The following is a 25,686-nucleotide window of genomic DNA, read 5'->3' on the forward strand; positions in this document are numbered from 1 at the left end:
CAAAGGACACTAGGTGGCTAAAGTAAGAATACTCGGTTAATTTCCATACTAGTATCGATTCACTGTTTAAGTTGCAGCGTCAGTCTGCTTTCTATGATGATTTTCCACTAAGTAACATGTTTGTTTAAATACCTATCGTGATCACAAACACTTTTACTCGTGAGCAAGGGAGGTGAGCTCCTGAAAAGCGTAGAGTTGTTTTGCTTTTGAACCTGCATCAAAGTGTTTCTTCAGCAGGAAGTTGTTCGTGTGTTTTCTGACTTGGATTAAGAAGCTGAAATTTGAATTGATATTTAAGGCTCGCTACCTACACACGAACCGCCTTCGTGAAGTGGCTCGAGGAGAGCGGAGCTTGGCGGCAGCCAGACAACTTTGAATTTACATTGGGAAATCTGCTCGAGCCCCCGGCTGGGTTTATAATCTTTTTTTGGGACCGCGGAGGAGACGTGCAAGTATGCTGATTGCCGAGCTGAAAAAAGAGAAAAAGAACGGTAATTAAGCAGCACATTTTCCGAGGCACGGTTACTGTGCGAAGAATAACAAACAGCTGACAGCCGGAGAAGGAGTGTGTCACGTCTTGAATGATTAATTTAGACGCCAGGCACAGCGGAAGAATAGCAGCATGAATAAGTGCAACAATAGCAGCAGGAATATGGCAACTTGAAGGAGAGACAAAAGAATACAAGACGCGAATGAAATATTTGATCAATGCCAAGGGAATATAGTGGCCTCGACTTCTACCAACGAGGCACCAGTAACTGGGAAGTCTGAAAAAAGACTGTTATGGGACAAACTGTGGAGAGCATTAAAGAATGAACAGAACAAGTGGTGGGAAGCCACCACTTTGCAGAAATACATAGACGTTTCACGGATCCCAAGAGGCCTGAGAATATTTGTCATGCCGACTTTCCATAACCCAGACCCTGAGCTGATAAACAAATGGGCGGAAAACAACCACCAATGTTCAACAAATATGCTGAAAATGTTGGTATGTTTCGCAACGAAGGATGTGGAAAGGCTCAGTGAAGAGATTGAAGAGCTGAGCAAAGAATTGAAAAACCTATGCAGTGAGGAGGAATTTAAGAAGGAAATGGATCGGATGGAAACCAGCCTGAATAAAATCGAGAAAGACATAAAATTGAGAAAACAACAGAAATTTCAAAGGGATTTGGTGGACTACCAAAAAGGTCAGATAATGACATTCGCTAAAAAATATGATAAAATGAGAGGAGCGTTACAAACAACAAGCTCAAGCTCAAGCAATCTGACGATGGTGGCACAACCTGAGGGAAGTGAATTAAACGCTAGTAATGAGACATCAACAGAGGGAAGTCTAATGAGTGGAAGTGAATCATCTGGTTTACAAGGTTTTTCGGGAGTAAAAACCAATGTTTTAATGGAATTCAAGATGGTCATGGAGGGAAGAGAAGCCAACAACAGGCAATCCTTTCGAGGTCGAGAAAGAGGAAACAGAGGAGGCAGAAACAAGAATACCTCAGCTATGGGAGATCTAGGAAGCCCCGTGGGACATCGAACAAGGGGCCAACTCAAGGCGAAATAATGGAGAGACGGACCGTCATCAATTTATCACAGAGAATATTCACCATACACGAGGTAGAACTTTTATCTTTGGGGTTAAGTTTCTGTCCCTCTAGCTCTTTTAACTTTACACAAAGTCGTATAGACCTATTTTTCTTCACTAGGAAGTTGAGAATAAGGAAGTGGTTTGCATGTAAGGTAACAGACAAATCGACAACACCCAGTGAGAAACCCAACAGTATGAGTATGGCGGAGGCCGAACTAGTACACTCATTAAAAATTCTAGCGGAAGAAGCAGAGGACACAAGTTGTCCGTATGAAAGATTTAGGACAGAGAATATACCCTTAGACATGAGCTTGAACAGTGGTTTCAGGCCAAAATCCATTTTTCTCCCCCAGCTGAAAAACAATGCCATAGACATATTTGAAAAGGGTATGAAAAAAGAGCTGCAACTCATTTCAAAGCACAAATCAAAGAGTTGGAGTAACCTCAACAATCACCAGCGTAAGGCGTTGCTAAACTTAAAGAACGACCACAGCATAGTGATAAAGAAATCAGATAAGGGAGGTAATGTAGTGGTGCAGTCAAAGACTGACTATGTCCAGGAAGGATTAAGACAGTTAGCTGACCAAACAAAATATGGCAGAAGCAACCGCATGGAATATGAAGCATTGATCAGGCTATTCCATACGTTGCTCCATGAGTGGAAAGTGAAGGGACTCATTGAAACAGAAGAATTTAGGTTTCTAGAATGTAAGTCCCCCAGGATCCCAGCGTTGTATCTTCTACCGAAGATTCACAAGGATCGACACCATCCACCTGGCAGACCTATAGTCTCGTCAATTGGGAGCTGCCTTGAGAATGCTTCACATTATGTAGACTTTTTTCTACAATGTTGGGTACAGACTCTGCTATCCTATGTAAAAGATTCAGGAGCTTTTTTGAGGCTCATTGAGTCATTGAAATGGGAAGAGAACTACTCATTACTTTCATTGGATGTAGTCGGGCTATATACGTGTATCCCCCACACACTGGGTTTGGCAGCCTGCAAACATTTCCTCTCGAGGAGATCGGTCTCCTACCTCCACCACACACAAATGCTTCTCAAAATAATGGAACTGTGCCTGACACAAAACTACTTCCTCTTCGATTCTAAGATCTACAGGCAGGTCCTCGGGACATCCATGGGGACTTGCTTTGGGCCAAGCTTTGCCGGTCTCTTCATGGGGTACTGGGAAGAGGAAGTGGTGTATAGGTCTTCAATGTATAAAGAGAAAGTCATCAAATGGGTTCGATACATTGATGACATTTTTGTGGTGTGGTCAGGTTCGGAAGTGGAAGCTAAGAACTTTGTGGAGGAGCTCAACTACAATGAATTCAATCTGAAATTTACGAGCCAGTGGGCCGAAATGAGTTTGGACTTTCTGGATTTAAGGCTGAATGTGGAGAACAACAGATTAGAAAGCGTTCTCTACAGAAAAGAGACAGCAGGCAATAGCTTGTTACATGCTCGCAGTTGTCATCAGAGCTCACTGATACAAAGCATACCAATAGGGGAACTCCTAAGAGCAAAGAGAAATTGCAGCACTTCTGCAAGTTTCATGAAAGAAGAAATGAATATGGTTGAGAGATTTAGAGCCCGAGGATACATAGAGAAAACAATTGACCGGGCAAAAAAGATTGTGGAGGAAAGAAGCAGAGAATCACTGTTGACAGAAAAAAGTAAAAAAATTGATGACAATGAAAATATGAAAACTCGCTTCATCACCACATATATCAGTCAAGCGTTTATGATCAAACGCAGCATAAGAAGATTTTGGCCTGTTCTGCAGACAGATCCTGAGATTGCAGAGTTTGTGGAGACTCATCCCCAGTTAACATTCAAGAAATCTAAATCATTGAATGACGAGCTATGCAGTGCCATAATAACTGCCAAAAATAAACCAAGAGGAATACAGGGATTTTTTCCTTGTAAAAGCTGCAAAGCGTGTAAACACAGTAAGAACTGTAAAGAAGCAAGGCTCTCACCAATTATGGAACCCTTTGTGATACAGGAATATACAACTTGTAATACGGAGTTCGCCGTATATGCTTTGTTCTGCCCGTGTGATAAGGCCTACATAGGCAGTACGATACATAAAGCCAAAATCAGAATTTTGGAACATCTAAGGGCCATAAAAAACTGCGACAAGGCTTATCCGATGGCAAGGCATTCTCAGATGGAACATAATCAAAACCCCAATTTATTGAGATTCTGTGTACTGGACTGGGTTAAACACGATGAAAGAGGAGGAAATAAAATTCAAAGACTCCGCAGATTGGAATCTAGGCTGATTATCAAATATCAAACAATAGCACCTATTGGGCATAACTGCGATGAGGAATTAGAAACCCATATAGGCTAACTGACTGAAATCGGATTTATCGACAGAGTATTGTCCAATAATAAGGCTGTTAGTGCTAGTTTGGAATGTTGAATCAGAAATCCACCTTGGCTAAGAGACTGGAATTGTGTTCATTTAAAAATTACTGTCCATAAAACTAGGTTGTTTCTGTGAGGTAGATAACTTGAGATGAGATCAGATCTTTGACGAACTGAAGGGGTAGGGAATGGGAGTTGGGAGTTAGACTCAATGTACAACTAATTGAAAAGATTTAAACTGTTTAACTAGCTTGTATAATGTAACTACAGCTTATGTACCATTCCAGTTTTTAGGACAGGAAGGCTAGCGTCTAAGAAGTTTTGTATTCCTAATTAACGAAAAAGTTTTTAATTCACAGGGTGTTGGTTTAATTTGTAGATTTAATTCATTGTTTTGTTTATATAGATACTTATGATGTATGGAAGAAGAGGACAAAGATGGATTTACAGCAGCCATGTCAAAAGATAATGAAGAAAGAGAGATAATTGGACATAGATATTCTTAGCCCACTTGGGCAAAAGCACGGTTTGAATCAGATCCACATCAAGTAGGCGTTGTCGATGTGTATAAAAATAAGCCCACTGGGGCAAAAGTACGGTCGAAATCGGATTAACATCCAATAGACGTTGCTGATGTGGACAGAAATAAACTGGCTGGATGAGAATTGCTATAATATCTGAGAAGCAGTGACATTATTCTATGGTATGCCCAGGATGGGTTAACTTTTAGCCAGCATATGTTGTGCGAGGGAATATGAGGTTTCCAGGTTTAATTGAGAATGAGAGTTATGAGGTTAAGCCCACAAGGGCATAATAACTGGAGGTCTAATGACATAGGAAATGTTAAGGGAACTGGCGATCAGCCAGCTATAAGAAATGTAATCATTGTTATGATTCTTTCATTATTTCCTTTTTTTTGACCATTTTTTTATAATTACACATATGCTTGTGCTGATAAGGGTTCACTTGTATCTCTGAAACAATACAAAGGACACTAGGTGGCTAAAGTAAGAATACTCGGTTAATTTCCATACTAGTATCGATTCACTGTTTAAGTTGCAGCGTCAGTCTGCTTTCTATGATGATTTTCCACTAAGTCACATGTTTGTTTAAATACCTATCATGATCACAAACACTTTTACTCGTGAGCAAGGGAGGTGAGCTCCTGAAACGCGTACCGTTGTTTTGCTTTTGAACCTGCATTAAAGCGTTTCTTCAGCAGGAAGTTGTTCATGTGTTTTCTGACTTGGATTAAGAAGCTGAAAGTTGAATTGATATATATATATATATATATATATATATATATATATATATATATATTACCTACTGGCGGTCGCCAGTAGGTATATATAGTTAGGATTTTTTCCCTATGGGATTTTTGAAAATTCTATGTCTAATAACTTTGGCGTTTGTGGACGGAATTGGCTGAAATTTTCTGGAAAATGGAACATTTTGTTTCTGAGCAGCCCCTGGAAATTTGGGGGGGGTTCGTCAAGGGGGGGCCGAGAAAAAAGGGGGGTCCCAAAACGTGTTTTTAACATTGAGTTTTCCATAGGGCGGTTGGCCTCACTTTTAGCCCGAACGGCTGAATGGATTTGCACGAAACTTTGCAAAATTGTAGGGACTGGTAGCCCGATATGTGCCTTTGCTAGGTCTCAATATATGTGCTTCAGTGGATTTTGAGAAATTAACGTTTAAAAAAAGATATATATCTGTAAGCGCGCTCTGGGCAGCGCTCCGGTTCGCGGACTTTACGCGTACCGGAACTTCGCGTAGCGAAGCTGATTGGCTCTCCGGTGTCTGTCAACATTCTAAACAGTCCGGAGCGGCCGCCATCTTGTCTCTCGGTAGGATTGAGAGACAAGAGGAGGCCAAAACAAAGGGGGAAATGACCATAAGGGGGCATAGTATATCCTCCCTGACCCCCTAGGTTTAATGTGGAGGCTTTAAAAGGGCCCCGCGGGGCAAAAAAATAATAATTTTTTTTTTGTTTTTTTGCGTGGGTAGCGCCCGGTTCGCGAACCGGGAAGCGTTCTGGGCAGCGTACTATAATGAAAAATGAATGATAGACTTTTCAAATACTGTATGTTAATTGATTGTTGGTTTTGTTGATTATTTTTTAATTTTTTTAATTTTTTAAGCAATTATTTATTATTGTGATTGTGTTTCAAAATGTAATAACATTTCTAACATTTAACTAGTTTATGAATTACATATAAAAATGATTAAAGACTCAAACAATTTTTTAATATTACATACAATTTTATTTTTCAGATTGTTTTTCAAAATTTAATAGAACGTCTAGCATTTGACTGTCCGATATGTCCTCTTGTTGAGTGAACATAAGTTCCCACATTTGACCGTCATCATAATGGAGTAAATGATCAACAGATTCTACACATTGAAGTAATTCATAGTCCCGTGACTCATCCATGAATTCTAAGTCATCAATGGGTTCCATAACTTGTTCATTGTTGCTGTCCAGAACAATTTCGAAGGAAACATTCTGCTCACCTTCCATTTTATTGCTGTAATTTGCATAAAAAATAAATATATCAGTAGTGATAGGGCACTGTTGGGTTTAAGTTCAGACAGGTACTTGTGAGTTTATAACAGAGAAGTAATCTATGGGCACTGTATGGTTTCAGGCGTGAAGTAGTACTATTAAAAAGTGCCTGTGAAGAAGCCTAAGTAAATTCATAATTATACCACAGAAACCTAAATCAATCCATAATTATAATAAAGAAGCCTTTCTCAATGTCTAACTCTTACAGAGGGATAGTAGAAGAAGCCTAAGTAAATTCATAATTATACCACAGAAACCTAAATCAATCCATAATTATAATAAAGAAGCCTTTCTCAATGTCTAACTCTTACAGAGGGATAGTATATAACTATCTGAAAATGTTTTCAAATTTATAAAATAATATCTCACCTTCTAAAAACAAGTTTAAGTTGTGAGTGAAAATGATCTTGCAATGTAATTCAGGAAGTAGTAGTCAAAATGGCTGTGTTTCTCTCTCTTTCTTTATATATATTCAGGTACATAACCAATCAAATGTCAGGTAAAAAAAGTAGAAAATGAAAGTAACATTTTAATTGGTTGTCAATTCCAACACTTCAGATGTGTTTTGTGAAGTAATTTACCTCAGGGTATTTAGAGAGGTCTACAGGCTAAATGGTTAAATGGAATTTCAATCAAATTTGTGAAAATGGTAGGCATTGGTATGTAGTATGAGCTAATCTATATTTGGTGAAATTGTCTCCAGTCGCTTTTCTGTAAACTACTTTCCCACCTTTTTTGATGGTGCGCTTCCCAGGGAGCGACCCGGTACGCGAACTGGTGAGCGCCCCGGTTCGCGAACCTTAAGCGTTACGGGAGTCCACCATTTTGTGTTTCGGTCGTATTAAGATACAAGATGGAGGGCAAATAATGTTCAGAATGGGTGGAAGGGGGCACGGTAGACTTATCTTGACCCCCTAGGTTTTCTGAGGGTGGCTGAGGAGGCCCATATGTGCGAAAAAAAAAACATTTTTTTAAAAATTTAGCGAGGTTAGCTCCCGGTTCGCGTACCGGGAAGCGCCCCAGGGAGCGTACTTTGTTGAAAATTAGTGAAAAAAGTTAGAGTAAAATAATAATTGTGAGTGATCAGATGTAGGGTAGCTCTGAGAAGAGCTTTTGGGTTTATGGTACATTTAGGTACTTATAAGTAGGTACCAATGCACAGTCTTAAATTCAGAATGAAAACTCTGTTGCCCTCATCTGAGAAGTGAACTCCATCTCCTCTGTAGATATCTTGCATGTAGTAACGCAAGTTATTGTTGTACAGGGAGCCCATTCCATGGTCTCTCATGTAAGCTGAAACAGATTTGTTTACATGCTTCCTCGACTTCTCAATTTGTGGACAAAATTGGTTTGACCACCTCCATTTCTGTCTTTGGCATATATTTGAATATACCAAGGCAGTCTGAGGAAAAAGTGCCATCAATTGCTCAAAGGTGTCCTTTAAAAGCATTTCCAGACCTACCCCAGTCAAAGTGCCCAAATCATTACCTCCACAGTGCACAATTAACAGGTCAGGTTTTGGCAAATGCATAAAGGTTTTCACCAATGGTATCAATTGGTGACATTTTAATCCTCTGTGGCCAAACCACTTAATTTCCACATCTTGTAAATTGAGGTTAGGTAAATTCCTGTTCTCAGCATACCTCTGAGCCCAATAGATGTAACTATGTCCAACAATCCAGACAGAAAACATGGTGAGAGAAGGCTCTCCTGCAGTCAGATGAAGTGTGGCAATGAAATGGCAGTTGAAAAAATAAGAGTTTAAAATGAAAAAAACTGTGGAGTTTCTGTGTTAATGAAGCAGTAACAGTGATTGGTGGATTTTGATTGCTGAAAACAGAAAGTTAGGGTGCATGGATGAGTTGTTTGAAAGATGTATTTTGAGTGGTCAAGAAAAAATCATTAAATGAAAGAATGCACTGGATATGAGGTGCACTGAGAGTTCAGAGTTCAATTGCAACATTGTTGTGTGAACTTGCAAACACCAGAAGTCTTCCAAGAGGTGGTTGCCATGCAGAAAAGGCATGAAATGCCAGAGGGGGAAGGGTTTTCATTTGAAAAAAAGTGAGGGAAGAGTTTTGATTGGGTGACATGAGAGATATGTGTGAAGAATTACAGCATTTCTGTGCTTTTGATAGCTGCAGACTCTGGAGTGCATACCTTTTGCTCTGCTGAAGACAAATTGGTGTGTTTCTGAGACTGTTTTCAAACTCAAAGTATTTGCTAAGGTGAGAAAATATTTCTTTAATTTAGATAGAGAATAGTGTGCTTTAAGGAGAAAATTATGAAGAAAGTTGTGTTTTTCAAATGTTGCTTTGTCTCAAGTGTTTTACAAATAGATTTTGTTTCTTTGAGAAAATGTAATTGGAGAAAATGTGAAGTATTAGTACTGACAGGGTGTTTTTCTGCATAGGAGCTGTGGAGTCTTTTCAAATTATGACTTGAAAATCGTTTTTGAGGAAAATGAATGGTTATAATATTTCTGACAAGGACATAATGGTGTATGCTTCTTTATAATGCAATTGACTGTCTCTGATGTTATTTTTCCCATTTCAATGTAAGACCTTTCTCTGTGGCGCAAATTGCTTGTAAATATGCTCCCACCTGTGCATGGCAAATTTAGATTTTGAATGTTTGTGTTACATAGCCATGTTAAAAGTTATACAAACATGCTGCAAAGGCAATCAAAAAACGCTTTTATGTGTCTTAAGGACATTTTAAGTCATTTTCCCATGTGCAGTATTTTGAAATTATGATTTGAAAATCGTTTTTGGGGAAAAGGAATTGTTTTTAAATTTATGACAAGGACATAATGGTGTATGCTTCTTTATAAGGCAATTGACTGTCTCTGATGTTATTTTTCCCATTTTAATGTAAGACCTTTCTCTGTGGCGCAAATTGCTTGTAAATATGCTCCCACCAGTGCATGGCAAATTTAGATTTTGAATGTTTGTGTTACATAGCCATGTTAAAAGTGATACAAACATGCTGCAAAGGCAATCAAAAAACGCTTTTATGTGTCTTAAGGACATTTGATGTCATTTTTCCCATATTACATTAAAAGACCTTTCTCCGTGGGGCACATTCCTTGTAAATATGGTCACACTTGTGCATGGTAAATTTAGATTTTGACTGTTTGAGTTACATAACCATGTTAAAAGTGACCCAAAAAAATTGCAAAGGCTTTCAAAAAACACTTTCATGTGTCTTAAGGACATTTTAAGTCATTTCCCTGTGGGCAGTGTTTTCAAATTATGACTTGAAAATCGTTTTTGAGGTAAAGGAATGTTGTTAAAATTTATGTGCGCCATATGCCCCCAAATTTCTTTTTCAGGGGTGCAGCAGGGTGTTCTTGAGACACCCCTGCACCTTTGGAAAAATTCCTAATTTGCGATGAGCTAATTGCTAATCGCAAATTGCACCTTCATTCCTATGGGCATCCTGGCCCATGGAAATGAATGGGTAATTTGCAATTAGCAATTTGCTCATCGCAAATTAGGAATGGTAAAGAATCGCTATTTATTCCTTAAAATTCGCTATTTTGGAAATGCAAAATAGTTTGATGATACATATGGCGGTTGATCTCTAACAAGATAAGAAGCTTAGGGATATATTTATGATGACTGGCGCAATGAAGTGGACATCACTTACTTCATTGGTAGAGCTTTACATGTATTATCTCCTCTGTATTCTTCATCAAGCGTAACTTTAATCTGCAATCCTGAGTAGGCCTCACCTTAAACAAACCTCTGGATAGGCCACACCTTATCGTCATCATGAATTAATCATTTAAAATGCTAGGGACAGATTTATGATAGGTGTATGCCTCTTTTGCGCCACTTACAAAACACTGCCCATGGGGAAATGACTTAAAATGTCCTTAAGACACATGAAAGTGTTTTTTTAAAGCCTTTGCAATTTTTTTGGGTCACTTTTAACATGGCTATGTGACTCAAACAGTCAAAATCTAAATTCACCATGCACAGGTGGGAGCATATTTACAAGGAATGTGCTCCATGGGGAAAGGTCTTATAATGTAATATGGGAAAAATGACATCAGAGACAGTGAAATGCCTTATAAAGAAGCATACACCATTATGTCCTTGTCATATATTTACAAACCATTCCTTTTCCCTAAAAACGATTTTCAAATCAAAATTTGAAAACACTGCACATGTGGAAATGACTTAAAATGTCCTTAATTCAAAATTTGCTATTCCTTATTTTGCGATTGCACTGAAGGATTTGCAAATTTTGCGATTCCTTAAATGCAATGTATCAAACAAAAAATATGCAAAAAATGCCATTAAGGATTTGCAAATTACCACCAACTTCTAGTTGGTGGTAATTTGCGAATTCTTTTCAAAAAGCTTTTTTTCCAAAAAACAAAAGGTGACATATGACGCCCATACATGCCCTTAGGGCATGTATGTGCGCCATATGCCCCCAAATTTCTTTTTCAGGGGTGCAGCAGGGTGTTCTTGAGACACCCCTGCACCCTTGGAAAAATTCCTAATTTGCGATGAGCTAATTGCTAATCGCAAATTGCACCTTCATTCCTATGGGCCTCCTGGCCCATGCAAATGAATGGGTAATTTGCAATTAGCAATTTGCTCATTGCAAATTAGGAATGGTAAAGAATCGCTATTTATTCCTTAAAATTCGCTATTTAGGAAATGCAAAATAGTTTGATGATACATATGGCGGTTCATCTGTAACAAGATAAGAAGCTTAGGGATACATTTATGATGACTGGCGCAATGAAGTGGACATTACTTACTTCATTGGTAGGCCTTTACATGTATTATCTCCTCTGTATTCTTCATCAAGCGTAACTTTAATATGCAATCCTGAGTAGGCCTCACCTTAAACAAACCTTTGGATAGGCCACACCTTATCGTCATCCTGAATTAATCATTTAAAATGCTAGGGACAGATTTATGATAGGTGTATGCCTCTTTTGCGCCACTGTGCGTCACTTTTGTGATGCAGCGGCGGTGCAAAAGATTTGCTATGAGGCGACAAAATTACAAATTGATGCATTTAGGCAGATGTGTCATGGTGTAAAAAAAACGTGCCACATGAAACCGATGCAGCAGTGATGCAAAAGATGCACCATGTTGCAAGACAGGCCTCACTTCGGGCCATATGTATCAAGCTAATTACCATTCGGAAAGGTCAAAATTCTGCGAATTTCGGCCTTTGCGAATGCTAATTAGACAAATGGTATGTATCAAACAAGTTTGATGCAAAATAGGGAATAGCAAAATTTGCTATTACTTATTTTGCGAATGCACTGAAGGATTTGCAAATTTTGCGATTCCTTAAATGCAATGTATCAAACAAAAAATATGCAAAAAATGCCATTAAGGATTTGCAAACTACCACCAACTTCTAGTTGGTGGTAATTTGCGAATTCTTTTCAAAAAGCTTTTTTTCCAAAAAACAAAAGGTGCCATATGACGCCAATACATGCCCTTAGGGCATGTATGTGCGCCATATGCCCCCAAATTTCTTTTTCAGGGGTGCAGCAGGGTGTTCTTGAGACACCCCTGCACCCATGGAAAAATTCCTAATTTGCGATGAGCTAATTGCTAATCGCAAATTGCACCTTCATTCCTATGAGCCTCCTAGCCCATGGAAATGAATGGGTAATTTGCAATTAGCAATTTGCTCATTGCAAATTAGGAATGGTAAAGAATTGCTATTTATTCCTTAAAATTCGCTATTTAGGAAATGCAAAATAGTTTGATGATACATATGGCGGTTCATCTGTAACAAGATAAGAAGCTTAGGGATAGATTTATGATGACTGGCGCATCACCAGGGATGTGCCAGTCATCCTGCGCCGCTGTTCCGCCACCCATGGTGTGCTGCATTTACAATGCGGCGCAGCATGGGGCAAAAATGGCACAGATGCGTGACGTATCTGTGCTGTAAAGGTGGCGCATTGCTGGAGTTGTATCGCAAGTGCGATGCAGCTCCAGCAAGGCTCAGGGGTGCCCCATCTCCACAATGTTGCGTCAAGACCTATGCCTGCTTAAAGCAGGCGCAGGGTTTTGACGCAGCTTTCTCCTATCTGATTGTAAATGCGGCACACCATGGGTGGCAGAGCAGCGGTGCACGTTAACTGGTGCATGCCTCGGGATGTGCCATTTAACATAAATCTGCCCCTTTACATTTAAGTATGTGCAGGGGACACAGAGTCGGTGAGGCTTATCCAAGGTTAAGAAGAGATGAGTCCTGTTCACTGAAAAATTAGACATAGGCTTCACCTGCTCAGCATCGCTGGACATGGCTAAATAATAGCTGCAAAATGTTACTCTTGTTAAACAATTTTACTATTATAATCTCTGAGATTTGTCTCTTACTCTGCAACATCTCATTGTTGTTATCTTTCTTTAAAGATAAAGACAACATCAACATGAGCGATAATCTGCAATCAGTTGATTTTGACCTCATCATTGAACTTGTAATTGAAACATCAGTGGATGTTGATCCCTTGGATGATTTAAATCCTGAGGATGAAGAAGAACGTGATGAGGATGCAGATTTGTCCGAATTATATGACATAGGGTGGGAAGCTGACCTGCTTGATCCTATGGAACTATAAACATTTATTTTTAAAATTTTTAATAAATAAAAAGTAAAAATGTAAACCGTTTAATTTAAAAATAAAGACACCTTCAAAAACAGGTTATGTGTAGTGTCTTCAATAAAATATTAAAATATGCTCATAAAATTAGATCAGATTCACATATAAGATAGCACAGGTAACATGAATATAAATTCCATTTCTTTTCTGCTATTTCTGTATTCTAAAATTGCCATGCACTAAAAAATCTTATATGTAAAAATGTAAAGTAGTGTTTTAAGTTTTTGATTACTGTTATTGATGTACTGTTGGGTAATAGTGGTTAATAACATTTTTTAATATATTTTAACACAGATTCAACTGCAGATCATTTCAACATTTCACCAAGCCAACGAAAGAAAGACTGAGAAAGGCTGCAAAACGTCAAAGACAGCAGGTGATTGAAAAAAAGCAGCAGTCCTCTAACAAAAAGATTTGTCAAGTCAACAAGAAAGCACCGGGTAAGAGTACAAAAACATGCATAAGAAATATTTGCAGTAAAAAAATATTACTACAGAAAATGTTTCAGTCCAGAAAAAGAGAAGCAATTCAAATGGAAAGGTAAGCCCAATCAAAAATGTTACTGCTAGAGCAAGAGATAACTCTGTGCATGATAGTAGAAGGAAACAACAGTTTAGGGACATTCGTAAACGAATGTTCCGCAACAGGATAATTGGCAATTTGATTTAGTAGATGTTAGGAAAGTTAAAAAGGCAACATTGTATTTGAAAAAAAATAATAAATACTATAAGAATGTATATGTTGCAGAAGAGGAAGTAAGTGAGGAAGAGGATAGCGATTTGTGTGCTGGTCAAATTGAGAAAGTAGAAACTTCTACTAGTGAAGAAATATATGAACATTATAGTGTTCATCCTTTGCATTCCAAGGAAGTCATGGGGAATGCTATTGAGTTGTTTCAAATGAAACAAGCCAAAGGGAGTCCCATTAGTGTTTGGGAGGAAAGTTTGGAAGCTCGGTGTTTCCCACAGCTATTTTCAACAGGTCAGGGAGGAAGATATGATGAGCGACCTCATCAAATTCCTGCTTCTGAATACCGGACTTTGCGATTGTATGCAGGAGATGCTAGGTTTCGACAATGCATTCCTTATTTGTTTCATCTCCTGTTTGAAAGCGATCTGTCTGGACTGTCATATGCAGTGAACCACATCTTGAAAAGTGGTATACACATGCAAAACATCTCGGCAAGTGACTTTATGGATAAAGTCAATGTCCAAGACAGTATTTTGGATTCTCACCTGATTAATCTCATGGCGTGTCAGCGTGGTACTAATGAGTACTGGTACCGTCGTCATGGTGATTTAAAATGTATGCTGAGGAACTTAGGTACTCCCACATGGTTCCTCACTCTGAGCTGTGCCGAGTATGGCTGGGAAGACTTACTTGAATTTCTACGAGAGGCAAATGCTAACGTAGAAAACATCGAATTCAAGACACCCGGAGAACTGTGCTCTTTGGATCCAGTCAATGTATGTAGGTACTTCAATCATAGATTTGAAGCTATGATGTCTTTCATCATGAAAGAGAAGAATCAACCTCTTGGAGAGGTGTTGGATTTCTTCTGGAGAAAGGAGTACCAAGCAAGAGGTGCTCCTCATATACATATGTTGCTGTGGATCAAGGATGCACCTAAATTTGGAACGGATCCAGAAGACTCAGTGATGAGTTTTATACAACAGTGTACTGCGTACTACGTGTGCTGTTCCAAACGCAAAGGAGAAGAAAAGCCTAAGAGAAAATAGTTCTGCGTTTCCAAAGCCATCGATGTGGAAAGTACTGTCGTCGTAAATTCCGAAACAAGGACAAGTTCTACACCAAATGTCGTTTCGGTTTTCCACGACCGGTGATTTCTAAAGGAAGAGTAAACAGTTTGATGTCTTCGCTGCGACATAATGTGATGAAGAAATCACCTAAAAACACATACAATTTGAAGAGGAACGAAGAGTCCAAGTACATCAACGACTACAACCCGGTGATTTTGTCCATGTGGAATGCTAACATGGATATACAGTTTGTGGCTGATAACTGTATGGCTGTGGCTCGGTATGTGACGTCTTACATCACCAAAAAAGAGAAGACAGAATTGAAGGATATGTGGGAGGACATTTCCCATGAAAAGAGCCTCAGCAAGAAGTTGTACAGTTTCAGTCTGAAAATGTTGTCGCATCGAGAAATCGGAGCGTACGAATGTTCTGACCGGTTGTCTTCAGCAAGTCTCTATGCCAAGTCCAGGAGTATCATTTGGGCGAGTCTTGGTCTTGCTGCAACGCGTAATCGAGTTCTCAAACCTGTGCGGGAAATTGAGTATTTGGCGGAAAAGGAGCCAAACAGTACCGACATTTTAAAGACCAACATGTTGGATACATATTATCCAAATCGAAGTATTCACCTCGAGAATGTTTGTCTGTATGAGGTTCTTCAAAATTACATATTCAAGAGGAACATTAAAGAAGATACTGAGAAAGGAGTGTATGCTGTAATAGGAAGTGAGGGATGTCTGGTCAAGCAAAGAAAATGCCACTTGGTAAACCATCGAAAATTGAGTGGCGAATCTCCTGAAAAAAATGAGTTTTTCTATTTAGCACTTTTGCAACTTTTCAAGCCTTGGCATGCAGAAGAGGAACTGCTTGGAGATTTTCTCTGTTACGAAGACTCTTTCAATGCCGCCAAGGAGACCATAGAATGTCCTGCTTTTCCCAAATATGTACAAATGTTGAATGCGGAAATTGAGCAGGAAGCAATGATTGCAGCCGAGATTGCCAGAGACAGTTCTCAGGACAGTCAGAGTTCTGCTTCATTGAGTCAGGATCCACTAGGAGGACCTGTTATCGAAAATGAAGCTGCCACTGCTATGAATGAAGTGGAAAGAGTGCTCATGTACGTCGTTGAAGCCTGTCCGACTGTACGTGAGTGGAGAAGCGGGGACTGGAAAAAGTTTCCTCATTAAAGCAATTTCATGCTATTTGCAGGAAAGGACAGAGTCATCGCTGTCTTGTGTTGTCACCGCTCCAACTGGACTGGCAGCACATAACATTAAAGGGATTACTTTACATCGTTTACTGATGCTGCCAGTGGAGCATGACAACAAATTACAATATCACAAGCTATCTGGAGATGCTTGTTTTGAAGTTTCAAGAATCTTGAGGAAAATGAAACTTCTTATCATTGACGAAGTAAGCATGGTTTCCAATGTCATGCTTGCCTTTGTGCATTTGAGAATGCAAGAAGTTCTCAAAACAGAGTATGATGTGTTATTTGGTGGCAAACACATCATTGTTTTCGGAGATCTTCTGCAGCTGACACCAGTGAAAGGGCAACCTGTGTTCAAAATGCTCACGCATGAAGATACCAGGAAGTGCCTAGGCAGCATTGGCAACGTCAATATATGGTTAAACTTCAATTATGCTGAACTGCATGAAAATATGCGTCAGGCGAAGGATGAAGTTTACAAGACTATTCTACAAGATGTTAGAATTGGAAAAGTGACCGAGCATGGGAAAGAAGCTTTACATGCACGATTACTGTCAAATTTATATCCAGAACAAGATGTTGTGCCTGAGAATATTTTTCAGAAAATTACTGAGAAGAAATCTGGAATATGTTTGATGCCAACTCTTGCAGAATGTGCCAAATTCAACAACAAAATGTTGCATTTAGAAAAGCAAGAGATTGTGAAACTGGAAGCTATTGACAGAGTAGAGCATATGGGATCAACAATTATTTTGTCTGAGAATCTGAAAACAAAATTGGATTCATTAGAGAAGAGTATATCTAAAACTGCAGGTTTTGAAAAGACTCTGAATGTGTGCTTGAACTGCCGTTTAATTTTAAGAAGGAATTTACATGTTGAAAGAGGTCTGGTAAATGGATCAATGGGTAATGTTGTTGATTTTGTAAAATACAGAAATAGAGATGGAATTGAATTTTTAAAAATTAAATTTGATGGCATTGAGGAAGTACAGCTAATTGGTTGTTGCTCTGCTAGATTTTTGCTTGTAAAAGACTTATATGTTCGCCGTAAGCAGTTTCCTGTTTGCTTGGCATATGCGGTGACAATCCATAAATCGCAAGGTTTAAGTGTAGACAGTGCATTGGTGAATATTGGCAGTTCTGTGTTCAAGGAGGGTATGGCATATGTGGCATTGTCACGAGTTAGAACTTTATCGGGATTGTACTTGATTGAGTGTGATGTCACAAGCATTTGTGCGGATCTAGATTGTGTTAAGGAATACAATAGGTTAAGAAGAGAGTATGCGCCACATTTGCCTCAATATCCTTTGTTTGAGAAACGTGTGGTAGGCCGGAAACGAAGAAATGTAACCAATACTGGGGAGGTTGTAGCAAAAAGACGAAAAGTCGATGAACCTGAAATTATAAGCAGAAACAAAAAGAATTCTGTTGAAGATGTTGTTGGTTTTCAATTTGAAAACAGTTCTGGTGTCAACTGCTATGCTAATGTAGTGGTTAATGTTTTGTTTTCTCTAGAAAATGTAAAAGAAGAGATTGTGGTCAATTCTGATCAAAGATTTTGCAGTTTGTTAAATTCTGTGTTAGAGAAATGTAGCACTGATAGAACAAACATAGAAAGTGTGTCTGAAATTCGAAATCTGTTAGACAGATGTTCAGGCCAAACACAATTCTCTCAAAATATTCAGCAAGATTGTCAGGAGTTTTTAATGTATATGCTTGATGTATTGCATGCTGAAGGTGTAGATGTAGATCAGCTGTTTGGGCTTTCTTATCAATGGCAGCATGACTGCGAGAACTGTATGGTATCAAGTACTACTAGTGTAGACTCAGAAAGATTTATATATTTAACTTTGCCAGACAGTAAATCAGTCTCCTTTAATAAGCTAGTAAAAGCAGCTGATCACAACATGGAGTGTAGCCAATGTAAATCTGAAATGATGTCCACATTATTTATACGAACATATGGCCAGTATGTCATTTTAATGTTCCAACGATGTAGGCCTGATGGAACAAAATTGACAACTTTAATTAAAAATTTTGTGGCTTCGCAGTTGTCAATATCAGGAAGGACTTTTGTAACTGCAGCAATTATATATCATGACGGTCCTTCAATAACATCAGGACATTACACAGCTTATTTAAAGTCTAGAAATGGCTGGTCATTTTGCAATGATTCTGTTTTAATTTTCAAAAATAAATTGCCGTATGACCTTAAAAACTCTTACCTGGTGTTTTTAAAACCATAATTTTAGGGAAAGAATCTCGGGATGTGCTCTGTGGAATTTCAAGAAGTTCTAATGGCTCCTACACGATTTGGCCTTGAGGATAAGTGTAGTTCAGAGACATAACTTCTAACCATAAGACTGGACGTCATGGAGAAATACGTGCACTTTGAATGAGTTCAGAAAAACTATTTCTTTTTATAAGCTAATTGAAGCAGCCAATCAAAACATAGAGTAGAGGGAATGTAAGTCTGCAATGCTGTCTACTGTTTTACATTGCTTTGTGATTAAAAGTGATGTAGAGAATTAAATAATTGTAGTAGTCATAGAGGTAGTGTAAGTCTGCTTCATAGTAAGCAGTATCAGTGTCATAGGAAATGTAGAACATGACTGAGCAAGAAGGGGAAGATATTACTATTCCAGGATTGTGAAAATGATCTTCAACATTTTAATTCTGAAAGTTGCAGAAATGCCAAATGACGGGATTGGCTTACAAGAAATCCAAGAGTTATAAATGGCTCTGACAAGATTTGGCTTTGTGGAAACTTGTGGTAGAGAGCAAGAAGTCATTTATTGCATGTAACATGTTTTTAAAAACGATGGAGGTTTTCTTTCAGAAAGTGGCGGGCTGAAAGTAATAACAGCACAACAGAGTGTAAGCTGTTCATACGACATCCTTTGACGTCATGGAAAGTAAGTTAACTTTAAGGAGTTCTGAATTCTGATTTGCTATGTTGTATGGGTTTTTTAAACACAATCATTTTGATTTTGTTTTTTTTTCCCCGCTGTTATATGATGAATACCTTCAAGTCACTGTTTTTAGTGAATTTTGATACATTCTGAGAACAGCAAAAATTAACCATTTAACATGTATAATTAATTCTGTACTGTTTGCATTTATGATGTATATGTAGAACTGTGTAGGAGGCATGGAGAAGGTGAGGCTTCTGTAAGTGTCAAAGTTGTTGCATGCAATGCTGCCCTTCTGCGTACTCTTTCATATGCTGGACTACATCTGCACAATGAGATACCTAAGCAAAGGAAACACAAGTGATGTGATTGTGAAATGAGCAAAATAAATTGCACGTATTTCAATTACATCACCTGTGTTTCCTATCATTACGAATCACATTGTGCAGATCAAATTTAGGTCTGTCCAGGGAAACAGAGGAGGTTTGGCCTTTGTTCAAGAGTGCAGTGGACATGACTCACTTCATTGGTAGACCTTCACATGTATTATGTCCTCTATTCTCTTCAACAACTCGAAATTTCATCTGCAACCCTGAGTAGGCCTGCCTCAAACAAACCTCTGGATAGGACACATCTTATTGGCATCCTGAAGCAATCATTTAAAATTTTAGTGTCTTGCGACACTTTTCTGAGACAACAGCAATGCAAAAGATGCACCATGTTTTAAGATAGGCCTCACTTCATCTGCATCAAGATACTGTTAGTTTAAAATGTATATCTTTAGGACTGTGTAGGGGGCCTGGAGAAGCAGAAGCTTCTGTAAGTGTCAAAGTTGTTGAAAAACTGTTTGTCCTTCAATCTTTTCCCTTGTCTTTTGTAATTTTTAAATACATGTTTTAATATTTTTCAAATGTTTGTTCTCTCTTTCACAGATTGAAAGTATAAAAACAAAAAGTGAGTAATTTAACGACAATTATAAGGTAAATGTTTTGTACTCTTTTCGTTACATTTCTATCACATTTAACTTCTATTAGTTCCACTGCTTCATTTCTTTAACCCTCAGTTTCCTGCCTTTGCTACTTCCCTCATTCCTTTCTCTATTACCTACTTACTCAACTCCTTCCACTCTTTTTCTCAGTCCCTCTCTTCTCATAGTTCCTCACTCTTGTTCACTCACTCCGTCTCTATTACTCTTAGTATCTTTGACTGATCACTCTATCACTATTTGTTCATAATGCTTTCTCTGTGTAGTTGAAGCACACTAAGGGGCATATTATGAACACAGCCAATAAAATTATTGCTGTTTTTATTGGCAGAAAACTGGTGCAAAAGTGGTTTTAGCGGCAGTTTTCTGCCGCAAAAGCGGCTTTAGCGACACATTTCTGCCAATAAAAGCTGCAAAACTTTTATTGCCTATGTTGATGATATGGCTCTATGTTACTTACATTTCTTTGCTGTTTCAATTAATCTTTTTCTGTTATTTTTTGTTTTCTGTTTTCTATTTTTTCTCTCTGTTATTCCCCATGTTTTAATCTTATTTTGAACATTCACTCACATTCTCCAAGAAACTCTTCTTTGTTAATGTTATACTCTCTTTTTTTTCTTTCACTTCCTTATCTATTTTGTTTTTCACAATTATACCCTCTTCCGTCTTTTCTTCGGTAAATAGATCTATTAAACAGTATCTCTTCTTTACTTCCTATAGCTGTCTTTCTTTTAACATCACTCTCTGTTTACTTTCCTTATACTTACTCTTTTTTTTTTTGGTTAGCTCCCGGTCCGCGTACCGGGAAGCTAACCGGGAAGCGAACCAAAAGAAATAGAGCTTGCCAGAGTGCTAAACATTCTAGCAATTTTTTTTGAAAGGGGAGGTAGTTCTGAAAAGAACTTTTTTTTTAATATTTTTGTTGTTTTATATTTTTTTTTTATTTATTTTTTTTTTTTTTTTTTGTATTTTTTGAACGATTTTATATTTTTTTTGGTTTTTTTGGGGGGGGGAAACAACAAAAAACAGGCATTGAAAAGGGCTCAACAGGAGCAAAAAAAAATTACTGGGGGCGGTTAGGGCAATTATGATGTTCATAAGCCAGGTTAATAGCATTTATACTCATATTACCACATGCTATCAACGCACCACAGTGGATACAAGTATGTTTCATGTGGCCAAAATTCTCTTGTATGTTTGGCACAGTTTCCCGTGCCTCTGCTGGTGTCAATGATATTGACGATCTTGATCTGGCCACAGGAGTTGATGTTGGATTTTCTTCCAAATCCCGTATTTCCGCCCGGCTGTAATTAAGTGGATGCTTCCTGGTCATGTGCCTATGCATGGTATAGTTCCCATAACTATACTTCTTATCAGTCCCTCTTGATAATTTATCTTTGCAGATGAGGCAGGTGACATACCTCGCATTCACTTTTTTTTGGCCTGGAGGGATTGAATAAAACTGCCAGATGAAACTGGCTTTCCTATGGGAAACCCGGGGCACCTCTTCCAAGAACTGTGGTTCTTCTCTCTCCTCTTCCTCCATTTCTTCCTCTTCCTCCTCTGTGTTGGTCATGACCTGGGGAGGTGGTCCTCTCTTCCCATGAGGAGGTGGAGGTGGTGGTGGGGGTGCACCAGCTGAAGCAACTACTGAAGCCATTTCTGAAGTATTAATAAAGGTCTTCCTCTCACAATGATGAAAGTCAGAGTGAGGAAAGAAGGAGGGGTTTTCATCATTTGGGAAAAACAATAGTTCTCAACCAATGAAAAGTGTTATTTTTAGGTCACCTGACCTAGCCTTACATGATTATGAAACCAAAAGTGAAATGAACCAATGAAAAGTGTTATTAACAAGTCACATGACCTGTTATGCTTACGTTACGCGCTCCGGTCCGCGCCCCGGATAGCTTCCGGGTCACTGCGCTTCGCGCCTCGGTCCGCGCCCCGGGGCACTTCCGGGTGCGCTAACGCGGTACGTCATAAGACGCATTACGCGGCAACGCGATATGTCGCGCTTTCGCGCCGCGCCGCGGATCGCTACCGGGGAGCTGCGTTTCGCGCCTCGGTTCGCGCCCCGGAGCACTTCCGGGTGCGCTAACGCGTAGCGTCATAAGACGCATTACGCGACAACGCGATACGTCACGCTTCCGCGACACGTCACGATGTTGATTTCTAACGCGGCAGTTGCGCAAACGGAACGTTTACCGGTTCGCGGACCGGGTCGCGGCATCAATTTGAGCTAACGGAAAGCTTTCCGGTTCGCGGACCGGGAGCGAAACAAAAAAAATATTTAAAAATAAATTATTAATAAACATATAAAATATATTTTTGGATTTAAAGAAGAATACATTTTACAGCTATAGATATTAGCTTTTAAAAAACCAATGAAATTCACTGAAAAAACCATAGGTTATAGACCATATATAGTTAGGAATTAGCATTTACAAAACCTTGAAAATTCACTGAAAAAACCATAGGTTATAGACCATATTTAGGGGTCGATTAGGATGGCGGACGGAAACGTGTACCGTCCGCCGCGGAAGGTGGCTAGATACTCCGGACCTGTCCGCGGAAAATCCGCAACAGCAATTAGGATAAAACATGCAAAAAACGCCGACCGCGGCGTACGGAGCACACCAATCCCCGTCCGCGGCGGTCGGAGTACACCTGAGTCCGCGGCAGGCGGACGGAACAGTAAAAACACCGACCGCCGCGTACGCACATGACCGCGAATACATCCACCACCCCCGCGATACCTGCGCAATGTCCGTGTCCGCTATTAGGATAACTCCGCAAGTACCCCGGTAGTCACCGCCATCCACGTCCGCAGCGGTACAAATGCACCGAGAATCCGTGCACCACAGCGGAACGACAACACAAACAACATCCCTACTGTCAAACCAATGCCATACATTGGCACGGAAGTTAATCACCAAACACACGAAAAAAAACGCCCACCCACCGCAAACATCCAAACCAATCACAACACACAATGATCCACCGCCAAGCACCACACAATCCACACCTGGCAACACTCCCACCTAGCACCTGACTGCCAATACCCATTCAGACACGGTCTAGACACACACCATAAAAGAACTCCCACCCACTCCACAACTCCTCTGCATCACAGCATAGCTGCTAGCAGGACACACCACTGAACTGAGACCAAAGAGAAATAGCATTCACACAACCCACACCCAAACACACCCACCACACAAACTTCCACCACACCATTCTTACACACCACACACCTGCACCTCCCCATCCACGCAAACCCACACCCCGAGCACCACACACCATGGCACCAAAAAAAAACCCCAAATTCACTGACACCGAGTTGAAGGTTATGGTAGATGAGATCATCCGTGTGGAACCCCACTTATTCGGGGCCCTAGTGCAGCAGACCAGCATAGCCAGGAGAAACAGCATGTGGGACCGGATAGTCACCAGGGTGAATGCCTCCGGGAGCGTCCCGAGGACGAAGCAGGACATCCAGAGGCGGTGGCACGATCTAAAGACCCGAGTCAAAGCCATACGAGCCAAGAACCATCTCCGGGCTAATCACACCGGCGGTGGAACCCCTCCGGAGCCCTTACCCTACACCGAGTGGGAGGACAAGGTGATGACCATCATCCACCCTGAGAGCCTTGATGGACTTCCTGAGGGAGAAGAGGCTGGTAAGTACAAACCAAGCACCACGAGCACTACTACATGGTGTGCCTCACACAACTGTGAAGACACATCTCCCAGACCCCAACCCATGCATGCAGTCCACATACTCACCAACGTCGAAATCACTCCAACAGGCCCCCATGTCCATAGGGATGGCGGTGGTGGTGGGTGTGAGGGGATGGAACTACAACTCCCAACAGGCCCCCATGTCCATAGGGATGGCGGTGGTGGTGGGTGTGAGGGGACGGAACTACAACTCCCAACAGGCCCCCATGTCCATAGGGATGGCGGTGGTGGTGGGTGTGAGGGGATGGAACTACAACTCCCAACAGGCCCCCATGTCCATAGGGATGGCGGTGGTGGTGGTGGTGGTGGGTGGTGGTGGGTGTGAGGGGATGGAACTACAACTCCCAACAGGCCCCCATGTCCATAGGGATGGCGGTGGTGGTGGGTGTGAGGGGATGGAACTACAACTCCCAACAGGCCCCCATGTCCATAGGGATGGCGGTGGTGGTGGTGGTGGTGGGTGGTGGTGGGTGTGAGGGGATGGAACTACAACTCCCAACAGGCCCCCATGTCCATAGGGATGGCGGTGGTGGTGGGTGTGAGGGGATGGAACTACAACTCCCAACAGGCCCCCATGTCCATAGGGATGGCGGTGGTGGTGGGTGTGAGGGGACGGAACTACAACTCCCAACAGGCCCCCATGTCCATAGGGATGGCGGTGGTGGTGGTGGTGGTGGGTGTGAGGGGATGGAACTACAACTCCCAACAGGCCCCCATGTCCATAGGGATGGCGGTGGTGGTGGGTGTGAGGGGATGGAACTACAACTCCCAACAGGCCCCCATGTCCATAGGGATGGCGGTGGTGGTGGTGGGTGGGGTGAGTACCAGTGCAGACAGAATCGGCAAAAAAAGTGAAAACAACCTGTCAAGTCCACATTACTCATCCTCACATTTTTGTTTTGCAGGTCATCCTAATCTGACAGCTGGAAGCAACACCCGCCCTCCAGACTCGCCAATCACAGACGTCTCAGGGGACGATTGGCCAGCCACCTCCGGGGCAGAGGATGATCCCGGCACAAGCAGCCAGCCAGGGCCATCTGGCTCCCAGGTCACCCCTGCACCAACAACTACGGCCTCTGCCATTGTGACAACACCGGCCACTGTGACCTGCACAGCCACCACCAGCACCACCTCCACCACCACCACTACTACTACCACCACTCCTGCCCCTGCCACCCTGCCCAACCCAACGGCCAACGCCGTGCCAGCGCCATGCCAGCCACGCAGGGAGAGTGTGAGGCAAGGCAGAGATGCAAGTCCAGATCCGGCAGGCAGGAGCATACGCCAAAGAAGACGGGAGGATACCAACACACCCAATCCAGTGCAACAGTCATTGGAGGCACTGGGCAGGGTGGAGGTGAGCTACCAACGTGGTCAGGCACAGGCAGACCGGGCCCACCAGGACTTTGTAGATAACACTGCAATGTTGGGGGCCATTGAGAGGCGGCTTGGCCAACTAGTGGACATCTTCACCAGGACAATCAGGCCACAAACAACGCCACCGCCACCGCCACCTGCGGCGGATGTGGTACCCGATGCCCCAGCGCAACCAGCTGACTCCGTACCGGCACAAAGACGGAGGGGCCGTCCGAGGCAGGAAGTGGGCGACAGCAGTGTGGAAGCAGCTGCCACACGCTCCAAGAGGAACAGAAAATGACTGTACCAGTACCTGCGCATGCCATTCACCCTGGCAACTATCCGGTCCCACCTGCCACAGGCCTGCTGTACTAGGCAGACACCACCCTATGTGGTGTCCGCACGGAATTTTCATCTGCCATAACCTTCTACTCTCACTCCCCCACCCCTTCACTCATTTGTAAATATGCACCTACACCCATGCACAATTTGTAAATAAAAGCCACTTACTCACTCAATCATGTGTTGCCTCCATGTTTATT

The sequence above is a fragment of the Lissotriton helveticus genome, chromosome 6, assembly GCF_964261635.1.
Source record: "Lissotriton helveticus chromosome 6, aLisHel1.1, whole genome shotgun sequence".
Lineage (NCBI taxonomy): Eukaryota > Metazoa > Chordata > Amphibia > Caudata > Salamandridae > Lissotriton > Lissotriton helveticus.